The 20,580-nt window shown below is 38.2% G+C and overlaps 1 protein-coding gene across 2 annotated transcripts in view; it reads left to right on the top strand.

Moving 5' to 3' along the window:
* The window catches only part of src (v-src avian sarcoma (Schmidt-Ruppin A-2) viral oncogene homolog), a 63,515-nt gene continuing 42,935 nt past the window's right edge, over nucleotides 1–20,580 (top strand). Inside the window, exon 1 of one of the 2 annotated variants that reach the window (XM_052106407.1) lies at nucleotides 1–425. The gene's annotated coding sequence lies outside the window, so the exon portion shown is untranslated. The remainder of the gene's footprint in view (nucleotides 426–20,580) is intronic. The other variant, XM_052106408.1, reaches the window with a different exon arrangement.

The following is a 20,580-nucleotide window of genomic DNA, read 5'->3' on the forward strand; positions in this document are numbered from 1 at the left end:
AGCGCACGTTTAGGCTAAAAAAAAAAACGCTTCGGCGGACCGGCGCAAATCTCTGAAAAAAAGTAGAGGAAGAAGAAAACAGAGATACGGCTCAACGCTCGAAGTCCACCTCTAGCGCACGTTTACACGGGGAAACTATTGGAAAAACGTAGCTAGAACGGACGCGAGAACACTTTCTGTGTGAACGGCCCCTTTAGAATGATGACTCGCACAGCTGTGTGCGTTCCTAGGCAATCCCCGTCGTGAGCGCGCACCGATTGCGCTCACGCTCCCCGTTTCATTTCGCGTATCAGAGCCGGTCAACATTATTGACGATGGAAAGCTGAGCCATTTTCATTCACAGACCAAACCAATAAACCAGGGTCATTCAAGAACAGCCTGCAAACGAAAGGATTTTATTCACGCCACATTTGTGGTTCGATTTGGTGAGTATAAACGCGTTGTTTTATATCGTATGTTTTGATGGGCGTGAGATTGAATGGCTGCTGTTTTGAAATAAAGCACAAGATCACTTATTTAGGTCAAACTCAGGTTAATAGCATATTAAATGAGAGTCCGTGTTCAATATTTGCCGTTTGTGTTAAAAGAAATCCTGGTATTTCTTCTCCTCTGAATACCGTTTTAAATGGATGTTGAGATGATAAATGACATGATGTTTTCAGGATGAACGATTGAATCGATTGGTATGATTATCGATGTATGTTGGTGAATATTGCAGGCAGACCACCGTATTAATGGTGAGTTGACACAGTTGACTAAAACTACCCAAAGTCCTCTGAAGGACTAGTCTAGATTTGCCCTCGTTTTGAACGTCACACCTGACTGTTGACCCGCTCGTAATGTCTCGGGTGTTTCTCCTGGACAACAAGAGTTTCTAGTCTAGAGTTTCAGAAGAGATCTCAACAACGACATTCTTATATGAACTATAATGTCCTATTAAGTTTGAGTTCTGTACTCTTACAGTTGTTTCGTTTGTGTCTGTTTTTATTTTTTACTAAAGAATTATTGGAGAAACATCTGAGATTAGGTTGATACTAAGACCTGCCTATCTATCTATCTATCTGTCTGTCTGTCTGTATGTCTCTCTCTCTCTCTCTCACTCTGTCTGTCTGGCTATCTGTCTGTCTGTCTGTCTCTATTTGTCTGTCTCAATTTGTCTGTCTGTCACTCTGTTTGTCTGGCTATCTATCTGTCTGTCAATCTATATATCTATCATCTGTCTGTCTGTCTATCATCTGTCGGCCTGTTGTCTGCCTGTCTGTCTATCTATTTGTCTGTCTGTCTCTCTGTTTGCTTGTCTGGCTATCTGTCTGTCTGTGGCTATCTGTCTGTCTGTCTGTCTCTATTTGACTGTCTCAATTTGTCTGTCCCGCTCTCTATCTGTCTGTCTGTCTGTCTGTCGCTCGCTCTCTCTCTTTACTTATCTATCTAGCTAGCTAGCTATCTGTCTGTCTGTCTGTCTGTCTGTCTGATGTACACACAGTATTCTGTGCACTCAAGGAGAACTAAAATCTCGCCTGCATTGTTGGTGGTGTCATATGTTTGGGATTATGTTCCTCCCACTCAAGATGACTCAAATCTCAAAATATTGTGTTTGCCATGAGGCGTGAGTTTTTTTTAAAAATCCTATTTTTGGACATCCTTAAATTCAAGAAACCAGAATGCCATACTGTATCTGTTCGATTCCACATGTTTTCAAAAGGTTGCATAGATGTCTTGGATTGTCAGATCTTCAACACCCAATTTTTAATGGCCGATGGCGATATCTAGAGGTCAGGGTGGCAGATGACCAATATAATGGCAATAAATGTTTCAGTGAACTCATACGAACACTCATTTTACATAACATGTACTCCGAATTCACTAAAATCATATATATTTTCTGTTGACAAAGTTGTTGATAGATTTTGGGATTGAAACAAAGATGGAAGAATTACTTTTACACTTTAAAAATCTGGCACAACCAATTCCAGTCATTTACATTTATGCATTTGTCTGACGCTTTTATCCAAAGCAACTTACAGTTTACACTTTTTGGTAAAAAATCAGCCAACCAATGGCTATAGTTGTCTCTGCATATTAAGCTGGGATAGAAGAAAGTACTTCAACACTGAAAAAAATACTGTAAATCATAGCCTTGCTGTCATTGAAAGCATATCAAGAGAGTTTGTCCATAGAACTAAGCTATAATTTGTTAGTTTACAACGTCACATCTTGGTAGAATGACTTCGCCCACTCATTTGAGAGTTTCGTTTTCGCAGCGTCATCATGAAAAAATGCACTTAGGTAAGTGAAAGTGCAGTGTGTGGTTTTTACTAACCAAATCAATCCAGGGCTGGTTGTGAGTGACTGTCCCATCAACCACACACTATCTGCATGTGGCATCATTAACGTTTATCTCACATGTTAAATGCACACCTTCTCACTTGTCTTAAACGCATGAATGTTATGAGCATTGGAAGTTTTGTCATTTAAAACACAAAAATGATGTACACATTTTTATTTTTGGGTCAACTATTCCTTTCTGGATAAGTAGACACAACAACGGCTGAATACTCTGCAAAGTGAGGCCGATTGTGGCTGAATAACCAGCCGTATTTTGTGTTTATCTTTCTGTTATCCCTTCTTTGTCCTCTGTAAACTTTAATACGCAAGGACTCCTATTATAGATCCAATTCTGTCATTGTGCAACCTGGTTCTCATGGGCTCTTTCACAGTCGAGTCCTTGCCACAGTATCTCATTGAAAATGTGAATGTTAGGGCTTAGTTGACTAGATTATTATTTTAGATTATTACAATATCAGTTTGTATCATTTAAGTAGATGTTTAAATACCACAGGTTTAAGTATTTCTTCAATCTTATTCCTGTGTTTTAGTGCTATAAATTACAAAGACATTTACATTTTTGGTGCCAGCAAATAGATTTTTAGGTGTTTGTCTGTGCAAAACCCGCGGCCACACTGCTAGAGTGTTGTGGTTGGTTGCCAGGACGTTGCTGTGAAGTTGATTAGGTATTCCGGGTGTTGCTAGGGTGTTCTACATGGTTGCTAGCTGGTTGTTTACTGGCTAAAATCAAAAGATCCCACCTGCAAGTCTTAGGCCATGTCCATACAAATCCATTTAAGTTTGAAAACTTTTCAGTATCCTAGCATCATCATTTTCCAAAATGTGTGGTTATGGGGAACATTTTTGAAAATTTCAGCTCCAATGTAGATGAGGCATAAACATAGTAAAAATCAATGCATTTTCAATGAAAACAGATTAGAGTGGACGTGGCCTTAATTACAGATTCACAAAAATGTTCCTATACGAAAAAATTAAGAAATTCTTACACCATGTCTATACTGGACACAAGCGGCCCGACGCATTGCGTCAAAAGCAAATCATTGACATAATAATCAATGTTTCTGTCTAGCATCCATCGCGTCACATCGACAGTTTACAGATGCCCGTTCTATTTCTTCGTGCTGAATGCCCAGCTCACAGCTCACAGCTGATTGTCTGCACAAGTTGGTTTTTTAGAACGTTAATTTCTATGCATCCAGTGTACACACCTTGAAACCGTTTCGATGTGACAACACCGCTTTTGTCAGGTGTAGATGGTGTGAATTTTAAGAAGTTCAGAAGAAGGAATCTGACTACTTGGATAAAAAAAAAATATATCCATCATCCATCTTCAACCGCTTATCTGAAGTCGGGTCGCAGGGGCAGCCGCTCCAGCAGGGGGCCCCAAACTTCCCTATCCCGAGCCACATTAACCAGCTCTGACTGGGGGACCCCGAGGCATTCCTAGGCCTGTATGGAGATGTAATCTTCTCCGAGGCCTCCTCCCAGCTGGACGTGCCTGAAACACCTCCCTAGGGAGGCGGCCAGGGGGCATTCTTACCAGATGCCCAAACCACCTCAACTGACTCCTTTCAACGCAAAGGAGCAGCGGCTCTACTCCGAGCTCCTCACGGATGACTGAGCTCCTCACCCTATCTCTAAGGGAGAAGCCCGCCACCCTTCTGAGGAAACCCATTTCGGCCGCTTGTACTCGCAACCTAGTTCTTTCGGTCATGACCCAGCCTTCATGACCATAGGTGAGGGTAGGAACAAAAATTGACCGGTAGATCGAGAGCTTTGCCTTCCGGCTCAGCTTTCTTTTCGTGACAACTGTGCGATAGAGCGAGTGCAATACCGCCCCGCTGCCCCGATTCTCCGGCCAACCTCCCGCTCCATTGTCCCCTCACTGGTGAACAAGACCCCGAGGTACTTGAACTCCTTCACTTGGGGCAATACCTCCTTCCCTACCTGGAGTACGCACTCCATCGGTTTCCTGCTGAGAACCATTTATATATATATATAAAATATAATTTATTTATTTATTTTTACTTTTTACATTACTCAAAGTTGTAAAAAAAGAAAATGGAAGGTTATTGAAAACAATAGTCAAGTAAAACGTCCGGACACATTACGGTAATGAGAATTGAATCAAACATCTTATATAGATTTCTAGCACAAATAGTGCAAGAAGAGTTACGCACCACAGTTTAGTACTTTGGATAAGAGTTTGTTCAATTCCCTAACCCCAAGCATGAGCAATATTATTAGTGATTCGGCAATAAAGAATTCTCTCATAGGTGCCTGAAAATATCAGCCTTTCATACGCAATATTTGTTATGAGTGAAATGGCACACTTGGAGTCTGTAAACAGTACATCACAATTGAACTGCTTTGTCTCTCTCTCTCTGTTGTGTTTGTATTGAATTAACGGCTAATAACTTAAAGGTATTCCCTAAATCTGTTGGGGTTGTGCTTGAATACTGCAAGATGTTTATTTTATAGTCACTTAGAGCAATTAGCTAATGCATCCAGTCTTCATTTGTGTTTGCCTGTTGTTTCCCTACATTGCCATGGCTGTTGACTGTCCTTATGGGTGCTTTCATAAGAAAGAACCAATGCTCTTAATTAGATGTGCTCATTGCAGCATTGAGGGCTCTCGGAGAGGGAGCACAGGGCCCGTGAAGTGGCCCCTAATGCCTTTCGGAATGCTGTTAATGCCTCTCAGTGAATCCGTGGAAGTTTAAGTAGGCTTCAAATGAGATCATTGGGAAAGCAGCTCTTTTAAGGCGAAATTCCTGTTAATTGGTTGTGTGCCGGTGTAGTGAAGCCTTTGTTCCCCCATCAGTGGAACCCTCTGTCTGTGTGGAGCAGGGGTGCCCAATACGTCGATCGCGATCTACCAGTCGATCGCAAAGGCAATGCTGGTAGATCGCACGAAATTTAAATGTCCTTTCCTTAAATTTTAATTAAAAAAATATATATATATATATATATATATATATATATATATATATATTTAATGTCTTTCCTTCTTTTAGTTTCTGTCTGACTTGCACTTGATGAGTAAATTATGACCAGGCGAGATTTTTGTTTATTCAGTTGCCATGACAACTAGGTTTGCGCCTTCCAAGGGCTTCTTAGAACAGAGCACGAAATTGCAAAGCTAGCAGTGTTTGAGGCTAGCTACCAGCAGCTAATGCCCGGATTCTGCAAAACTGTCTGATTCAATTCAGTGCAAATCATCAGAATAAGGTAAATGCCCTGGCTATTGTAATCTATTGTGCTGTAGGTGTTTTGGGTTTAGTGTTAAAACTGAATGATATCAACATTGAACATTATTACATATATTTTTATTTTTATTAATTACAAGGTTAATTCTATGTAGGGATACTTGCAGTAGTCCCAACAAGCATTTAAAAAAAATGAAACTGTTTTTTTTAGTTGGTAGATCTTATTGAGTTGGCCATTTAAAAGTACGGTAGATCATCATGCAAAAAAGTGTGGGCACCCCTGGTGTAGAGTGATACACTGGGCTTTTGGCTTTGCTATGAATGATGTGTTTGTTTCCATGGACTAGCTTTGAGAATTGGCATGCATTAAAAAGTGGCTTCATCTTTTGAAATGCTAGGCTATGTGAACAAGCAATCGTGACATGCATCATAGTCAAATTAGATCACTTGAGACATTTTGAGACATATTTTTAAATCAGTGTCCATGCTAAAGACAAAGGGACACTTTAATTTTCTTACTCTTAAGATACCGATTACCATATATATTTTGTAAAACGTGTAGAAATAATTTTTACGGCACTAAGAAAGTAAATTTTGTATTTTTTAGAACCGTTACAATTTTTTTCCATTGTGATATTGTATTCATGAAAATCAAGCACCGTTTCCACCCTAGTTCTCATTGCCATAATGTAAAAATACATCTAATTCTCATTATTGTTATTTGAAAATAATGATTATTTCATTTTAAAAGTTTATGGAAATTCATGAGAAAAACATTATATTGCATTCATTTTTCTTACTGATATATCATAAACCATTACTATATTACACTAATGAGAATCACTATTGACAATAATGGGAATTACAAAGACATCCAGATGCATTACGTCAATCAGATGTCACAAGGTCAAAAGTCCTCATGGTCTTAAAATATTGTTTATTTTCTTTATGCAAAGTGTATTTTGTATTTTTGGAGTGAAATGTGACCTGGACATGCTTTGTTCACAGTCTGTAAACTGGAAACTCTATCACCTTCTCTTTTATATGTGTGTGTAAACACTTGATTTGAGTGCACAATAGATCCTGATGGTGTTGAGTGCTTTACACAAGATTTAACATGCATTCTGTCATGCACATCATCTAGATTGGAAGTGAAATTAGCATTTTAAATGGACACACTATCGGCCTCTCTGGGTTTGGACAATACAGATGTGGCCACCCACAGATTTTGTTACATTTTAAATGTAGCAGGCGGCTAACTTCTGTCGTGTGTAGCTGCCTCTCTATTTTCTGTTGCTTTGTCCCAGTTATGCACCTAATTAGTTCCTGCTAATGCTCAAGGACACTTGCGTGAGTTCGTAAATACCAGCTGCATTTCTTTCAGTGAGAATGTTCATGTGATTTCATCCCATCTGAGATACATTCTGACTTCTAATTACAGTGAATATTGTTCAAAATTCTTTTTTTGTAATTTTCTATATTAATCTTATAGAGCGCAACAGTGCTTTTCAGCCTTCTTACATTTATGCATTTGGCAGACGCTTTTATCCAAAGTGACTTACAGTGCAATTATTACAGGGACAATCCCCCCGGAGCAACCTGGAGTTAAGTGCCTTGCTCAAGGACACAATGGTGGTGGACATGGGGTTAGAACCTGTGATCTTCTGATTAACAGCCCTGTGCTTTAGCCACTACACCACCACCACTCCAGCCTTCATGGTTACAGAATAATTTTTTCCATTCATTTTTCTTCCATAGAGATTTTATAAAACAGTTCTAAGCCATGAATGAAAACAACCAGCTCCTAGGTGAATCACTTGATTTGAAGTAAAAAGGTATTTGAAAATCAGACAAAAGACAAAGGTACAAGACTGTGTACTTAATGTCTTTAATCAGGGAATAAACTACAATGCCATGAAGCATTGTCAATGACCGAATCAAATGAAAAACTATGGGAAAATATTAAATTATTGATTTGAAGTTGTTGATTAGAAGTATAGAAACATTATATGTAAAACTTCAAAACTTCTTTTGATTCATGCAAGCATTGCCTGGTATAATATGAATCGTGTTAGCATCGTTGATGAGCTCTTTTTGGAGCAAGAGCATCCTAGAGTCATTATGAATGGTGTAGCTTTGAGTTTCCTATTTGTCATCACTCTATGGTTAATTTTTGTTGACTCAACCCATTTTTGGTTACGGGAAGAGTTTGAAGTGGATCCATATATGGGGTCATCTGATGTCATTTGAATGGAGGACATGATGGTTGTCCGTGCAGAAGAACACATCGCTTCTGTGTCCACATAGAGTTCAGGGCCACTTCCTGTCAACCCCTAGACAAGAGAGGCCACAGATGCTTCACATGTCTTTTTAATCCTCCCTCTGTTCTTGCCTTCCATTTTTTTAACAGCAAAAGAAGGATGGATGGGATTTTAACGTGATGTGAATTATATTTTCCCATTTTTATTGTTAAGTAGGCCTATATGATTATGAAGTGATTCCTCAGCTCATCAGCCATTGATGTGGGTGCTGGAATGGGCTTTGGTGCTCTGATTCAAATAACATCTAAAGGATTGTTGTTTATTAGAAGCTGATGGATTTATGGAAAGTTATTTGATAAAAGCACTTACAAAACTTGTGTTTTATTTGAGCTGTAAAGTTGTTTAAATTGTCATTTGTACAGTCGTTTTAGAGTTTGTTGACGTTGCATCTTCATGTCAATGAAGTTGTCCAACTGGCTATGACTTTACACAGTATTACACTAAAATCATGTTTGCACGCATATTGTTTATGTCTTTAATGTATTTAAGCATTCAAAAATTGGCCCCCGTTCTCTTCCATTTTAAGTGTTTCACTGCAACCTTCGAAGAAAAGGAGGGGCAAGTCAAAATAGATTTTTGTGGTAATCAACATTATGCCAGAAATGCTGTCGATTGATCTTAACTGTTATTGAACCCGGAATATTCCTTTAAGTGCCCATTCACTCTGTTGTGCCATCTGCATTTAAAATCCATTCACACATCTGCCAAAGTAAGGTATTCCTATCATCTTTTTTTTTTTTTCTGTATTCTGCCCATTAACGCTATTTTATAAACCAATTTTGCAGTAGTATCGGTGTCATCACAAATTACAATAACAAAGTGTAATCGGCGCATATTATGACCGCATGTTAGCGCATTAGCACCATGAATTCAGAATGTAAACAAGATAAATTACACAATATCTACCGCTTGCATACTACTTTAAGTCATCAAGTAGTATGTTTATTTTACTGATCTTGTGTGATAGAATGAGGCATGAATCATTGAAGTAATTGAAAACCCATTTTATTGTCATATTAGTTGATGTTTTACATATAGTCTTGATCGTCCTCATGTTTAAATGTATTTCAAGACACCTCCAACTGTGGCACAGCTGTTGTCTGAATGTTCTCAAACAGTATGTCGTTGCTCAGCTGTTTCAAACTTCTTTAACCTCTGAACGAGCAAGAACTTCTCCATAAGTGTGCTGGGGCTTTAAATGTTAAATTGTGTGTCTCATTTGCTATCAATAAAGGTGATGTATGTAATATATTTGATGTTGAAATGCTTTCTCCTGTCCCAGTTTAATACATGAGACAACTATAAGTAAGCTATTTGTAGGTTCATTTTTGTCTCAAAAGGTTTAAACACTGAGTGCTAACAAAACTTTACTCTGTTTGTCTGACCAGGCCGATGCATCAATATTGACTCAACCAATGGCATGAGTTTAGGTGGGACTCTCTGGTTGTGTGGCCAATGGAAGACGAAGGGAAAACTAATGGCACAGAAATTACGCGTTTCAGATTTAAATTCTATTATGCATGAACTTGCATTATATATTCATTATATTCCCAGACAACCATGCTGTCTAGATAACGGCATTATATCTGCCATTGAAAGAAATCACAGTGTACAGTATATTATCCCATATTTATTTCATCTACAGTACTTGGTTAAATAATTTTAACTTCACTTTGTATATTGACTAAAAGTTTTTGGTTAGTATTTGAATTGAGTGGTTTGTAATGTCTTGGGAAGCACTGGCACAGTTTAGGGGCCATTCAGGTGTCTCGACATGTTTATACAATTTGTAGTTCTTTTTAACTTGACACGCCTTCTAAAAACCGCTGCACTCCTGCTCGAAATGCTGAAAAAACAGCAAGACGTGGATCAACAGACAAAGACGTCTGTCTAGTGCATGCTCACATAGAAAAAACCACAGACAGATGGGAAAATGCGTTAGATATGACTGGCCCCTAATAAACATTCAAATAGTCTGTAATTGGGCTGGTTCCTACATCAGGAGCCTACCGATTTCACCACATTGTTACCTATCTTGGTGTCATGGTTTCTTAAATCAAATGGGAGTTGTGTATCAAAAGTCTTGAGTACAAAGGCCCATAGCGTGGGAAATAGTGCAAGTCTCAAGTGCTTCTAAGCAACTGAGAGAGAAAGAAAGAGAGAAAAAGTTTGCTCTAGAGTTTTGTAGATTTCAATTTCTTTGGAGAATTACGTGTCTTATTATAAGACACAAGGGAAGACGCTAGTGCTGGGTTCACTCAGTTCACCGTTTTATTAATATTCATTTGTGCATGAATATTAGAGTAGATTTTTGCATAAACTCCCTATCCAGAAAGGTGCAGTGTTTTTTTTTTTTTCTATGTTAAAATATTTTCTCCAAACCCATCTTAATATCTAGAGATAAATATGCTGTAAGGCAATTGGTTGATTTCCCTGAAAAGTGTAAACACTGCAGCTCTGTGGCACTGTCAAAACATTGCGCTCTTTGTTTGAGCATCCCAGCCATTCTGACACAGCATTGTTGGCTCAACCAATGACATGACTTTGGGGCGGGACTATCTGTTTGTTTGAACTAATAGCAAGCAAGGGGATTGTTCGGGGGAAACCAGTTTGAGAACTGTGATTATTTTTGCGATACCATTCTGTTATTTTCGTGGTGGAGAAATTACACCCTTCACCTTTAAGGAAAGAAACCTACATACCATGTAGGTGTCTTTTTTAAAAGGAAAGAAAAAAACTAAAATCCCCAACCTCTAATAGTCACATGCTTGTACAAACAGACGTTTGCGAATTCAAACATGACCACAGAGGCAATCCCCTTTAAATGCATGGATGCTGGCAAAGCTTAATTTTAAAGGAAGTTCTTCCCTCATGTTGACTGGCAGTGACTTTAGAATATTTAAACCGCAATGGAAATCACTTGGCTGTTTGGTCACTTGTCTGAAGTCTGTTATGGAAATGTGGAGGGTGGGAAGCTGTTATGTTTGATAGCCATGCGTGTCTGGATATATCACGAGTCATCTTTGGGTCATTTGAATGTTGGTTTCTCATGTTGAATAAGGAAAAGCATTGATTTATCTTCAGTTGTTGATTTAGTACTAACTTTCAAGGCCATGTCCTCACTGTACTGTACACAATCCTATTTTTAGGCTATTTTGTTCCACATTGAGCAAATTGGCGTGTCAGGTGTGTTATTGTTTTCAATGTTAAAATACTTTCTTTAATTCTAATTTTATTAAATCAACTGTAAATAAGCCATTTGCAAAAAACTTTTTATGTTCATTTGAGCATCCTGTCCTTTGCAACACAGCAACACTGGCTCAACCAATGGTCTAAATTTGGGCTGGGACCATTTTTCATCCTACCATAGAGTGTTTAGGAAACCTGTTCGAAAACAGTCATTTATTGTTGGAATTCCACCTTTCAGTGAATGAGTTAGGATTTTTGAGGGAATACCACATCATATTAATCTTGAGAAATTTGTTTAATAATTTTTAAGCAACATATTTCCTTACTTAAAAGATTGAGCAGTCTTTGTTTAGTCATTCCAGTTCATCTATTCATGTTTAGAGGAAGTTCAGAGGTGACCAAATGTGGAAGCTGGTCTATTTTCCTAGTGTTAAGTAATCAGCTGAATCTGAGTCTTCACTGTGGTGCAGGATGATGCCCTGACTTGTTTTCAAAATGCAATCATAGCTGCATCTTCATTTTAGGGTTGAATCGGTGGATATAGAACACAACTGTAGAGTGCCAAAAGTAAAAATCTCAGTAGGAATAAATTTATTTGAAAGCTGAAGCGTGTAATTTCTGTGCCACTAACGTTACCAAACAGAATTCCAAAAATAAACATTGTATTCAAACAGCTTTTCAAATACGCCCTGCATGCTGTTGACCGAACAAACCGATAGTCCTGGACCAAACACACACCATTGGTTAAAGGATGTGTATGTGTAGCGAACTTCAGCCACCTAGCTCTCTGTTTGATTGAGGACTCCAGTTCAAATAAATAAGACTGGGTATAGAAGTGCATCTATTTTTCAACTAGCTCTTCAGACATGTTTTGTAAGTTCTGTTTTCTGGTTTGTGTGCAACTGTGTTGTGTTTGCTGTTGTTAACATTGTTGGTGGTCCTACTGAAGCGAAACAAAACAAGTTTTCGGTCGAATGGCCCATGTAGTGAGAGGTTGTAGCGTACTGCTCTCGTGCAAGCTCTAAGCTTGCGTGCAGTCTGTCTCATGAATGTGCACAGGAGATCGACTGTCGGTCAATATATTTCACGTAACACATTAGATTTCAGTTTGTTTCTCACCAAAACATATCATATTTCTTCAGAACAATACATGAGTCCCATGTATTCGACTTCTGAATTATACTTTTGTGTCCTTTTGAATCTTGAAGAAGTGGTCACCATAAACTGCCATGCTATGACATCACTGGGCAAATATGTGTTTTCACAATTGAACTGTCCCTTTGGGACAGTGGGTGAACTATCCCTTTAAGTCAGTGTTTGTGTGTTGGGCTGGACTCAAGCAAATAGAGCAATTTACCTGTTTCCACCCAGCACCTTCACAAGGTCCTTTGCTGTTTTTCTGGGATTGATTTGCACTTTTCACTCCAAACTACGTTCATATCTAGAAGACAGAATGTGTCTCCTTCCTGAGTGGTATTATGTCTGCGTGGTCCCTTGGTGTTCGCACATGTGTACTATTGTTTGTACAGATGAACGTGTTCCCTTCAGGCATTTGGCAATTGCTCTCAAGAATGAACCAAACTTGTGGAGGTCCACCATTTTTTTTCTGAGGTCTTTCTTTTAATTTTCACTGAGTTTGAAGGTAGGCCTTAAAATACATCCACGGGTTCACTTCCAATTGATGCCAATTGTCCTATCAGAAGCTAATTGGTTAGTTGCATAAAGGCTTGATATAATTTTCCAGAATTTTCCAAGCTGCTTAAAGGCACAATTAACTTGGTGTATGTAAACTTCTGACCCACTGGAATTGTGATGTAGTCAATTAAAATTGAAACAATCTGTCTGTAAGCAATTGTTGGAAAAATTACTTGTGTCATGCAATAAGTAGATGACCTGAACGACTTGCCAAAACTATAGTTTGCTAATATGATATCTTTGGAGTGGTTAAAAAATGAGTTTTAATAACTTCAGCCTGGGTGACTTGGAACATGAAATTGTTTAGCCCTGATCACAGGGGTATAAATATGAGGTAACACACTGGCCAAATTCCCTTTGTCATCCATCACAATGTGTGAGACCAAAAAATATAGTTATGATCTGCTGCCAAATGTTGTTGAGCTTCACAAAATGGGAAGTTGCTATAAGAAAATAGCTAAAGCATTGAAAATGGCAATTTAAACCATCATGGCAATAATTAAGAAGTTCCAATCTACTGGAGATGTTACGAATCGGCCTGAAAGAGGATGTGTGTCTATATTGTCTCCACGCACGGTGAGGAGGATGGTTTGAGTGGCCAAAATTCTCCAAGGATCACAGCTGGAGAATTACAGAAATGAGTTGGGTCTTGTGGTCAGAAAGTCTACAAAACTACAGTCACCTATATCACCAAACTCACAGGATGTCACAACTTGTGAAAGCATCCAATATGAATGTGCGTGCAGCACCATATAACAGCTTTTTCTTTAAGACTGATTTGACGAGAATCTTCATCTCATTTGAGTATACATCATTTTAAACGTATTTTTCATATCTGTATCTTTCTAAATAAAGTTTTGCAGCAAAATATTTACTGAATGCACCAAGTTGGCAGGTGATAAAACACACAGAGACTCTGTTTAGAGACATTTGTTAACATCTTGATTTTATCATAAAACAAGTAGAGTTTTTTCCTGGGAACATTTTGCAAAGAAATGTCTACCTTGAGGGTACACTGAGAGCGATAATATGCATACTGCAAAAATGGAATGTGTGCCCTATAGGCTCATTTGTGTTTCCTCGCTAGAAAGTAAATTACTCCAACCTGCCCTGGGTGTGTTAAATGCAGAGATGTCAAGACTTGACTTTTTGTGCAGCCTGCATTCCAGAACTACAACAGGGATGAGTGATTTACCAATACTGTGAACATAGAATTGCATAGGCTGCATACCAACTCCCTTCACTGACACACCCTTTATAAGAATGGTGTACTGAAGTGCGCAACTGTAAGTCATTTGTAGGGCTGCATGTACTCTCCAGAGATGTTTGATTGGGTTCAAGTGCAGGCTCTGGCTGGGCCTCAAGGACAAGGAGTTGTCCCTAAGCCACTCTTGCGTTGTCTTGGCTGTGTGCTTTGGGTCATTGTCCTGTTGGAAGGTGAACCTTCAGCCCAGTCTGAGGTCCTGTGTGCTCTGGACCAGGTTTTAATTAAGGATATCTCTGTATTTTGCTGTGTTCAGCTTTCCTTCAACCATGACCAGTCCCCCAGTCCCTGCTGCTGAAAAACACACCCACAGAATGATGCTTCTGCCACCATGCTTCACTGTTGGGAAGCTATTGCACAGGTGATGAGCAATGCCTGGTTTCCTCCAGACATGACGCTTGAAATTGAGGCCAACAATTCAATCTTCATTTCATCAGACCAAAGAATCTTGTTTCTCACAGTCTGAGAGACCTTCAGGTTCTTTTTTGGCAAATTTCAAGCAAGCTTTCATGTGTCTTGAACTGAGGGAAGGCTTCTGTCTGGCCACTCTGCCATAAAGCCCAGATCGTTGGAGTGTTGCGGGGATGGTTGTCCTTCTGCAAGTTTGTCCCATCTCCACACGTGATCTCTGGAGCTCAACCAGAGTTACCATAGGGTTCTTGGTCACCTCTCTAAAGGTCCTTCTCCCCTGATTGCTCACGTTTGCTAGGCGGCCAGCTCTAGGAAGAGTCCTGTTCCAAACTTCTTCTATTTTAGAATTATGGAGACAAATGTGCTCTTTGGAAACTTCAATGCAGCCAAAAATATTTTGTAGCCTTTCCCAGATCTGTGCCTCGACACAATCCGTTCTCTGAGCTCTGCAGGTAGTTCCTTTGACCTCATGACTTGGTTTTTGCTCTGATATGCATTATCTGTGAGACCTTATATAGACAGGTGTGTGCCTTTCCAAATCATGTCTAATCAATTGAATTTACCACAGGTGGACTCCAATCAAAGTGTAGAATCATCTCAAAGATTATCCAGAGAAATGGGATGCACCTGAGCTAAATTTCGAGCGACATAACAAATGGTCTGAATTCTTATGTCAATGTGATATTACATTTCTTTCTTTTTAATAAATGTGCAAAGTTATCACAAATCTGGTTTTTGCTTTGTCATTATGGGGTATGGAGTGTATATTGATGTGAAAAATAATTAAGGGGTCTGAATATTTTCTGAATGCACTGTTTGTACATTTCAACATGTTAACATACTTTGAACTCATTTTTGAACTCATCATTTCATAAATACTTTTGAATCCAGAAATTACATTTGCTTGCATTGCTTTTGTTTATTTATGAAACATAGGCCTATATTTAGTGTACTCTCAGATTGACGCAGACAACCAATGCAGAACTATAAATGTAAACCAACGTGTTGGCCACCACGTGGGGCCTATGCCTTAGGTTCAACGCAGAAGAATAAATCAGCCTTATGACGTTATGAAACCAAATGTGCAGCTTTCAAACAAAAATTTTGTTTGAAACAGAAGCGTAGTGTGGATGAGATGTAACGCCCACACTAATACATTTTAGCCTCTCATGCACACTTGAACTGAATTTTCCACCACCTAAAACGGAGACTTTTGAAAACGTTCTCTAGTACTGCAGACACTTGAAAATGAAAACGTCAGAATAAACAAAACAGAGCTTTCAAAAAAAAAAAAAAAGATTAGCATGATTGTGGCCTAACGTCCACACTAAAATGTTTGTGTTTGAAAACGCATCAATTTTGCCATGTTTACACCACCATATCCATACCAGAATGGCATTTTCGGAAACGCTCTCCATAACTGCATACTATGGAAAACCATGCCATTAAGTAACTGAAAACGGAGGTATACTTAAAAGGAATATTCCGGGTGCAATACAAGTTAAGCTCAATCAACTTCGGCTTAATGTTAATTACCACAAAAATCCGACTCATCCCTCTTTTCTTAACCCAATTTTTGGAGGGTTTAAAGGCAGAAATATGAAGCTTATAATTTTAGAAAAACACTTTTATAACACAATTATAACACTCATGAATTATTTGAGTTGTAAAATCTTAATTTTTTGTCGTTTCAAGGGGTTTTACATCGTGACAACAAAGTTGTAAAATTGGCTAAAACTTTACACAGAAAAGTTTGTAAGTTTGAAAAGTGTTTATTGTACTAAAATCATATTTACACATGTATATCCTTTATGTCTTGTGGCTGTACTTTTGAAACAGTGTGTATTTTAATGTTTTTGGATTGGCCCCATTCACTTCCATTGTAAGTGCCTCACTGTAACCTTGATTTTTGCTTGTTTTACAGAAATGGAGGGAACGAGTCAAAATACATTTTTGCTGTAATCAATGTTTTGCCAAAAATGCTGTAAATTGTGCTTAACTTGGATTGAACCCAGAATACTCCTTAAATGGATTAGTGTGGATGTGACCTAAATGAGGCATAAGGAGGGATATTTAGAATATTTCAGTAAACATGTCTTATGGTGTGTTCGCGATATGTCAAAATCACCATAATTATGAGATTCCAACTTGTATCAAGCATGCATGTCCTCTATTTTGCTACTGAGGTGTCATTTAGAGAAGCTTTTAACACTCTTATAGAAGGAACACTTAAGAAACAAGTCTAAATGCGTATTTCAGTAAAGTACTGGGCACATAAAAAGCACATTCAAATCATCACAATATTCAGTGTATTTTATATAAAATCATCATGTTCACTATGTATTGCCCAGTCCTACAGACACTGTACATCTGACTGTAAACTTACTGGATGTGTCTCTCTTGCTTTTCTTTAGTTCTTTTGGGAAGTCTTTAGAGGAATGATAAACCCCAAAGAATCCATGGATCTTTTCCTCTCTCTTGCTGTATCTCTAGCGCACACATACCTTAACCACCCCCTCTTTCTCTGTAATACACATGACCGCAGATCTCTGGTCTTTGCACACACACCATGACCATAGATAGATGCAGGAAAGAAGCATGCTAGGATAATTGTTTACAGATGACAGCATGTGACCATAAAAGTGTGACTCACTAGCGTTGCTGTAGGATAAAGTATGCTGAATGCAAATGCAATAATCCATTTTATTAAGGACAAGCTCTGGAATATTATAATTCTTCCATATGGCCAAATGTTATTTCAGTGCCCTTTCATATTTATTGGTCTTTTGGTCTCACAGGTTTGTTTATCATGGCCTTAAAGAACACATTTCACCCCTAAACCATAAAAAAGGAGAAATTATATTTTGCATAAAGAAAATTACTTATGGTTTGCTATTGTACTGTACAATAAAATGATGTATTTTATATATGTAATATATAATTATAATATAATATTATATATCAGTATGTCATTATTATTATATATTTTCTTTTTTACTGAATGAGAACAAGATTTTTCACATTACATTTCTTTTAATTTTCTTGTGTTTTCTTGTGATTCACCCCAGGAAGCCTTAAAGGAATATTTCACACAAAAATGAAAAGTGTCTCATTTATTTACTCACCCTCATTCCATCCCAGATGTGTATGACTTTCATTCTTCTGCTGAATACAAATTTAGATTTTTAGAAGAATATCTCAGCTCTGTAGGTCCATGCAATGCAAGTGAATGGTGGCGAGAACTCAGATGGTCCAAAAATCACAAAGTTATCATAAAAGTAATCCATGCGACTCCAGTGGTTAAATAAATGTCTATACCTTTAAAGGGATAGTTCACGCAAAAATGAAAATTCTCTCATTATTTACTCACCCTTATGATATCCCAGGTGTGTATGACTTTATTTCTTCACCAGAACACATTTGAAGAAAAATAGAAAAATATCTCAGCTCAGTAGGTCCTTAAAATGCAAGTGAATGGAGATTTCTCTTGAAACTCACTGACAGCATAATCGTCATCCTAAATTATGCTTCTGTTCTGCAGCTGTATGTGCGTGTGACGTAATCGCATTGGCATTTGAAACACGTGAGAACTGACGCACATGCGTCACAGTCGGAAGATCAGTGCTGTTTACAAGTGAGAAGGAGGAACATGTGCAGAAGCTTGGTTGGTTTTGGTTTAGATCTGTATTGATCTGTTGCTTTACTTTATATTTATCTTTTTTCACAACAAAAGTGATTGTATCGCTTAAGAAGACATTAATTTAACCACTGGCGATGACTTTTATGCTGACTGTCAGTGATTTTTGGAGCTTCAAAAGATAAATCTCCATTCACTTCACTTATTACTGAGCTAAGATACTTTTCTTCAAACGTGTTCTGGTGAAGAAAGAAAGTCATACACACCTGGGAGATCATGAGGGTGAGTAATACATTTCATTTTTGGGGGAACTATCCCTTTAAGGTTTTCCTTCAGGCAGATAAAAGATAATTTTGTCCCAGGCTTTCGAGAATGTGAAATGTTTACACTATACACGCATACTAACACCTTTTTGTGAGCTCATTGTAGCCAAGAAAATGGTTTTGTTAAGAAGCAGGTTTTATTTTTACACTGACTTCTAACATTCTGCATAAATTCTGCAATGTTTTCATGTGAACCAGTAACAAGACAGCTGGACGTGAATGATACATTTGGTAGGCATGAATCATTGGTCGGGTCATTTCCAATAAATCTGACAGCATTGGTCCTAGTATACCATGGAGGCTCCACAGCTGTAGTTGTTTGCCCTGGCAAAGTTCATCTTTACTGCTTGTGCTAAACTAAAATCTTGAAAATGCATGACCTATTATGCCGTACTATGTGCAGTCACGTTTTCCTTAGAAAATGTAAGTCTAGTTAAATCTCTTGCTTTACATTTTGATCTCTTCGGTGGAGTTCTCAGAAAATAAAGTCCATATATATATGGTCTGTGATATAAAATGTTTATATAGCTGGTAATGCTGTGATTTATATCAAATGGCCTTGTTAGTGATGGCAGAGATTATAGTCTGTGGGGATTCTAGGAATCAACCCAAAGTATTTTTCCTGGATTATTGGATTTGCCCCCATGTAGTGTTTTGCTCTTAAGCCCCTACATCGATCAGGGAAACGTGCTTTATTTTGTGGCTTTAGGCATTGAAAGTAATTTAACCGCATTCAACTAGATAAACAGTTGAATAACATGGTCTGCACTTATATAGCGCCTTTTTAGCCTTAACGGTTTTCAAAGCACTTTACACTGCATCTCATTCACCCATTCACACACACATTCATACACCAATGGTGGCAGAGCTGCCATGCAAGGTGCTAGCCTGCCATTGGGAGCAACTTGGGGTTCAGTGTCTTGCCCAAGGACACTTCAGCGTGTCGAGTCGTGGGAGGGATTTGAACCACCAACCCTGCAATTAGTGGCCGACCCGCTCTACCAACTGAGCCACAGCTGCCCCAGTTTACATGCACTGTGTTCGTGGCTTCAAACATCAATATGATAAGCATCACCTTTTGTTAAAGGGATAGTCCACCCAAAAATGTAAATGCTGTCTCTTTTTTTCTCACCCTCATATCAACCCCTGTGACTTTTTATCTCAGTGGGAGCTTTCAAGTTTTAAAAAGAATGCAGAAGCGCTATAAAATTATTGTGGTAGTCCATATGTATTGCTTCTTAATATAGCACAAGTTATGTGCTAAAAATATTGACATCTGCTCTAGTTCTCTTTGGTGGGTTCATGAGGGAAGTTCTTTTGAGTCTTTTCAATAAATCAATCAATCTGGTTCTCGAAACTGGTATGAAATGATTTGTTAATGAATTGATTAAAACTGATTGGGTTCCCAAATTCACAGCCTGATCTCATGAAATTTGCGTGAACATGACAACATTTTTGCAATTCAAAATGCATGTGCTGTATAACACGTTTGGCTGCAGGTTTCCTGTGAAATGTCCAGCAGGGGGCGGCAAAAGCGAGTAAAACGGTGTTGTATTCAGACGAGATTTTAAGGTGAATTGTAGATGGATGTTTTTAAAACATACCTCTCTAATGTAAAACTTTTGCCTGAACCTAACCAATAGTGTTTTAAAATATAAATGAGACTTTAAAAAAAGACATCCTTACCTCCCCAGTGCCTAAACCTAGGGCTGCAAGATTATGGCAAAAATCATAATAAACAATCACAAATTGTCCTTGCTATTGTAATCGTGATTATTAATGACGATTATTTGGTGAAATTAAGTCACGAAGCAGGCAACCGCTTCTGGTTCTTCAGAACAGCAGGTTATGGGCTATACTGCAGTTTCTTTTAATCATTACATGCTGTAATAATGTTTGTTAATGTTACTAAAGGTTATTATAAAGGTATATCTGTGGGTTAAAGTGAAGAAATATATGTAGGTAATTTTTAACTATTGACAAAACACTTGGAGACACATATAACAAGTTTTTAAAAAATTATATAGAGTCACGTTTTCAATATGAGACCAGTTTGCAATTTCAACTCACTGACTCAATGATCCATTGGTAGTGGTTTACAGCCCACTGTAGTGGAAATTTATCAGGATTTAATTACTTAAATTTCAGCCTGTTCCTCGCACTAATGTATTGTATGATTAAGAAT

The sequence above is a fragment of the Xyrauchen texanus genome, chromosome 35 (assembly GCF_025860055.1).
Source record: "Xyrauchen texanus isolate HMW12.3.18 chromosome 35, RBS_HiC_50CHRs, whole genome shotgun sequence".
Classification (NCBI taxonomy): domain Eukaryota; kingdom Metazoa; phylum Chordata; class Actinopteri; order Cypriniformes; family Catostomidae; genus Xyrauchen; species Xyrauchen texanus.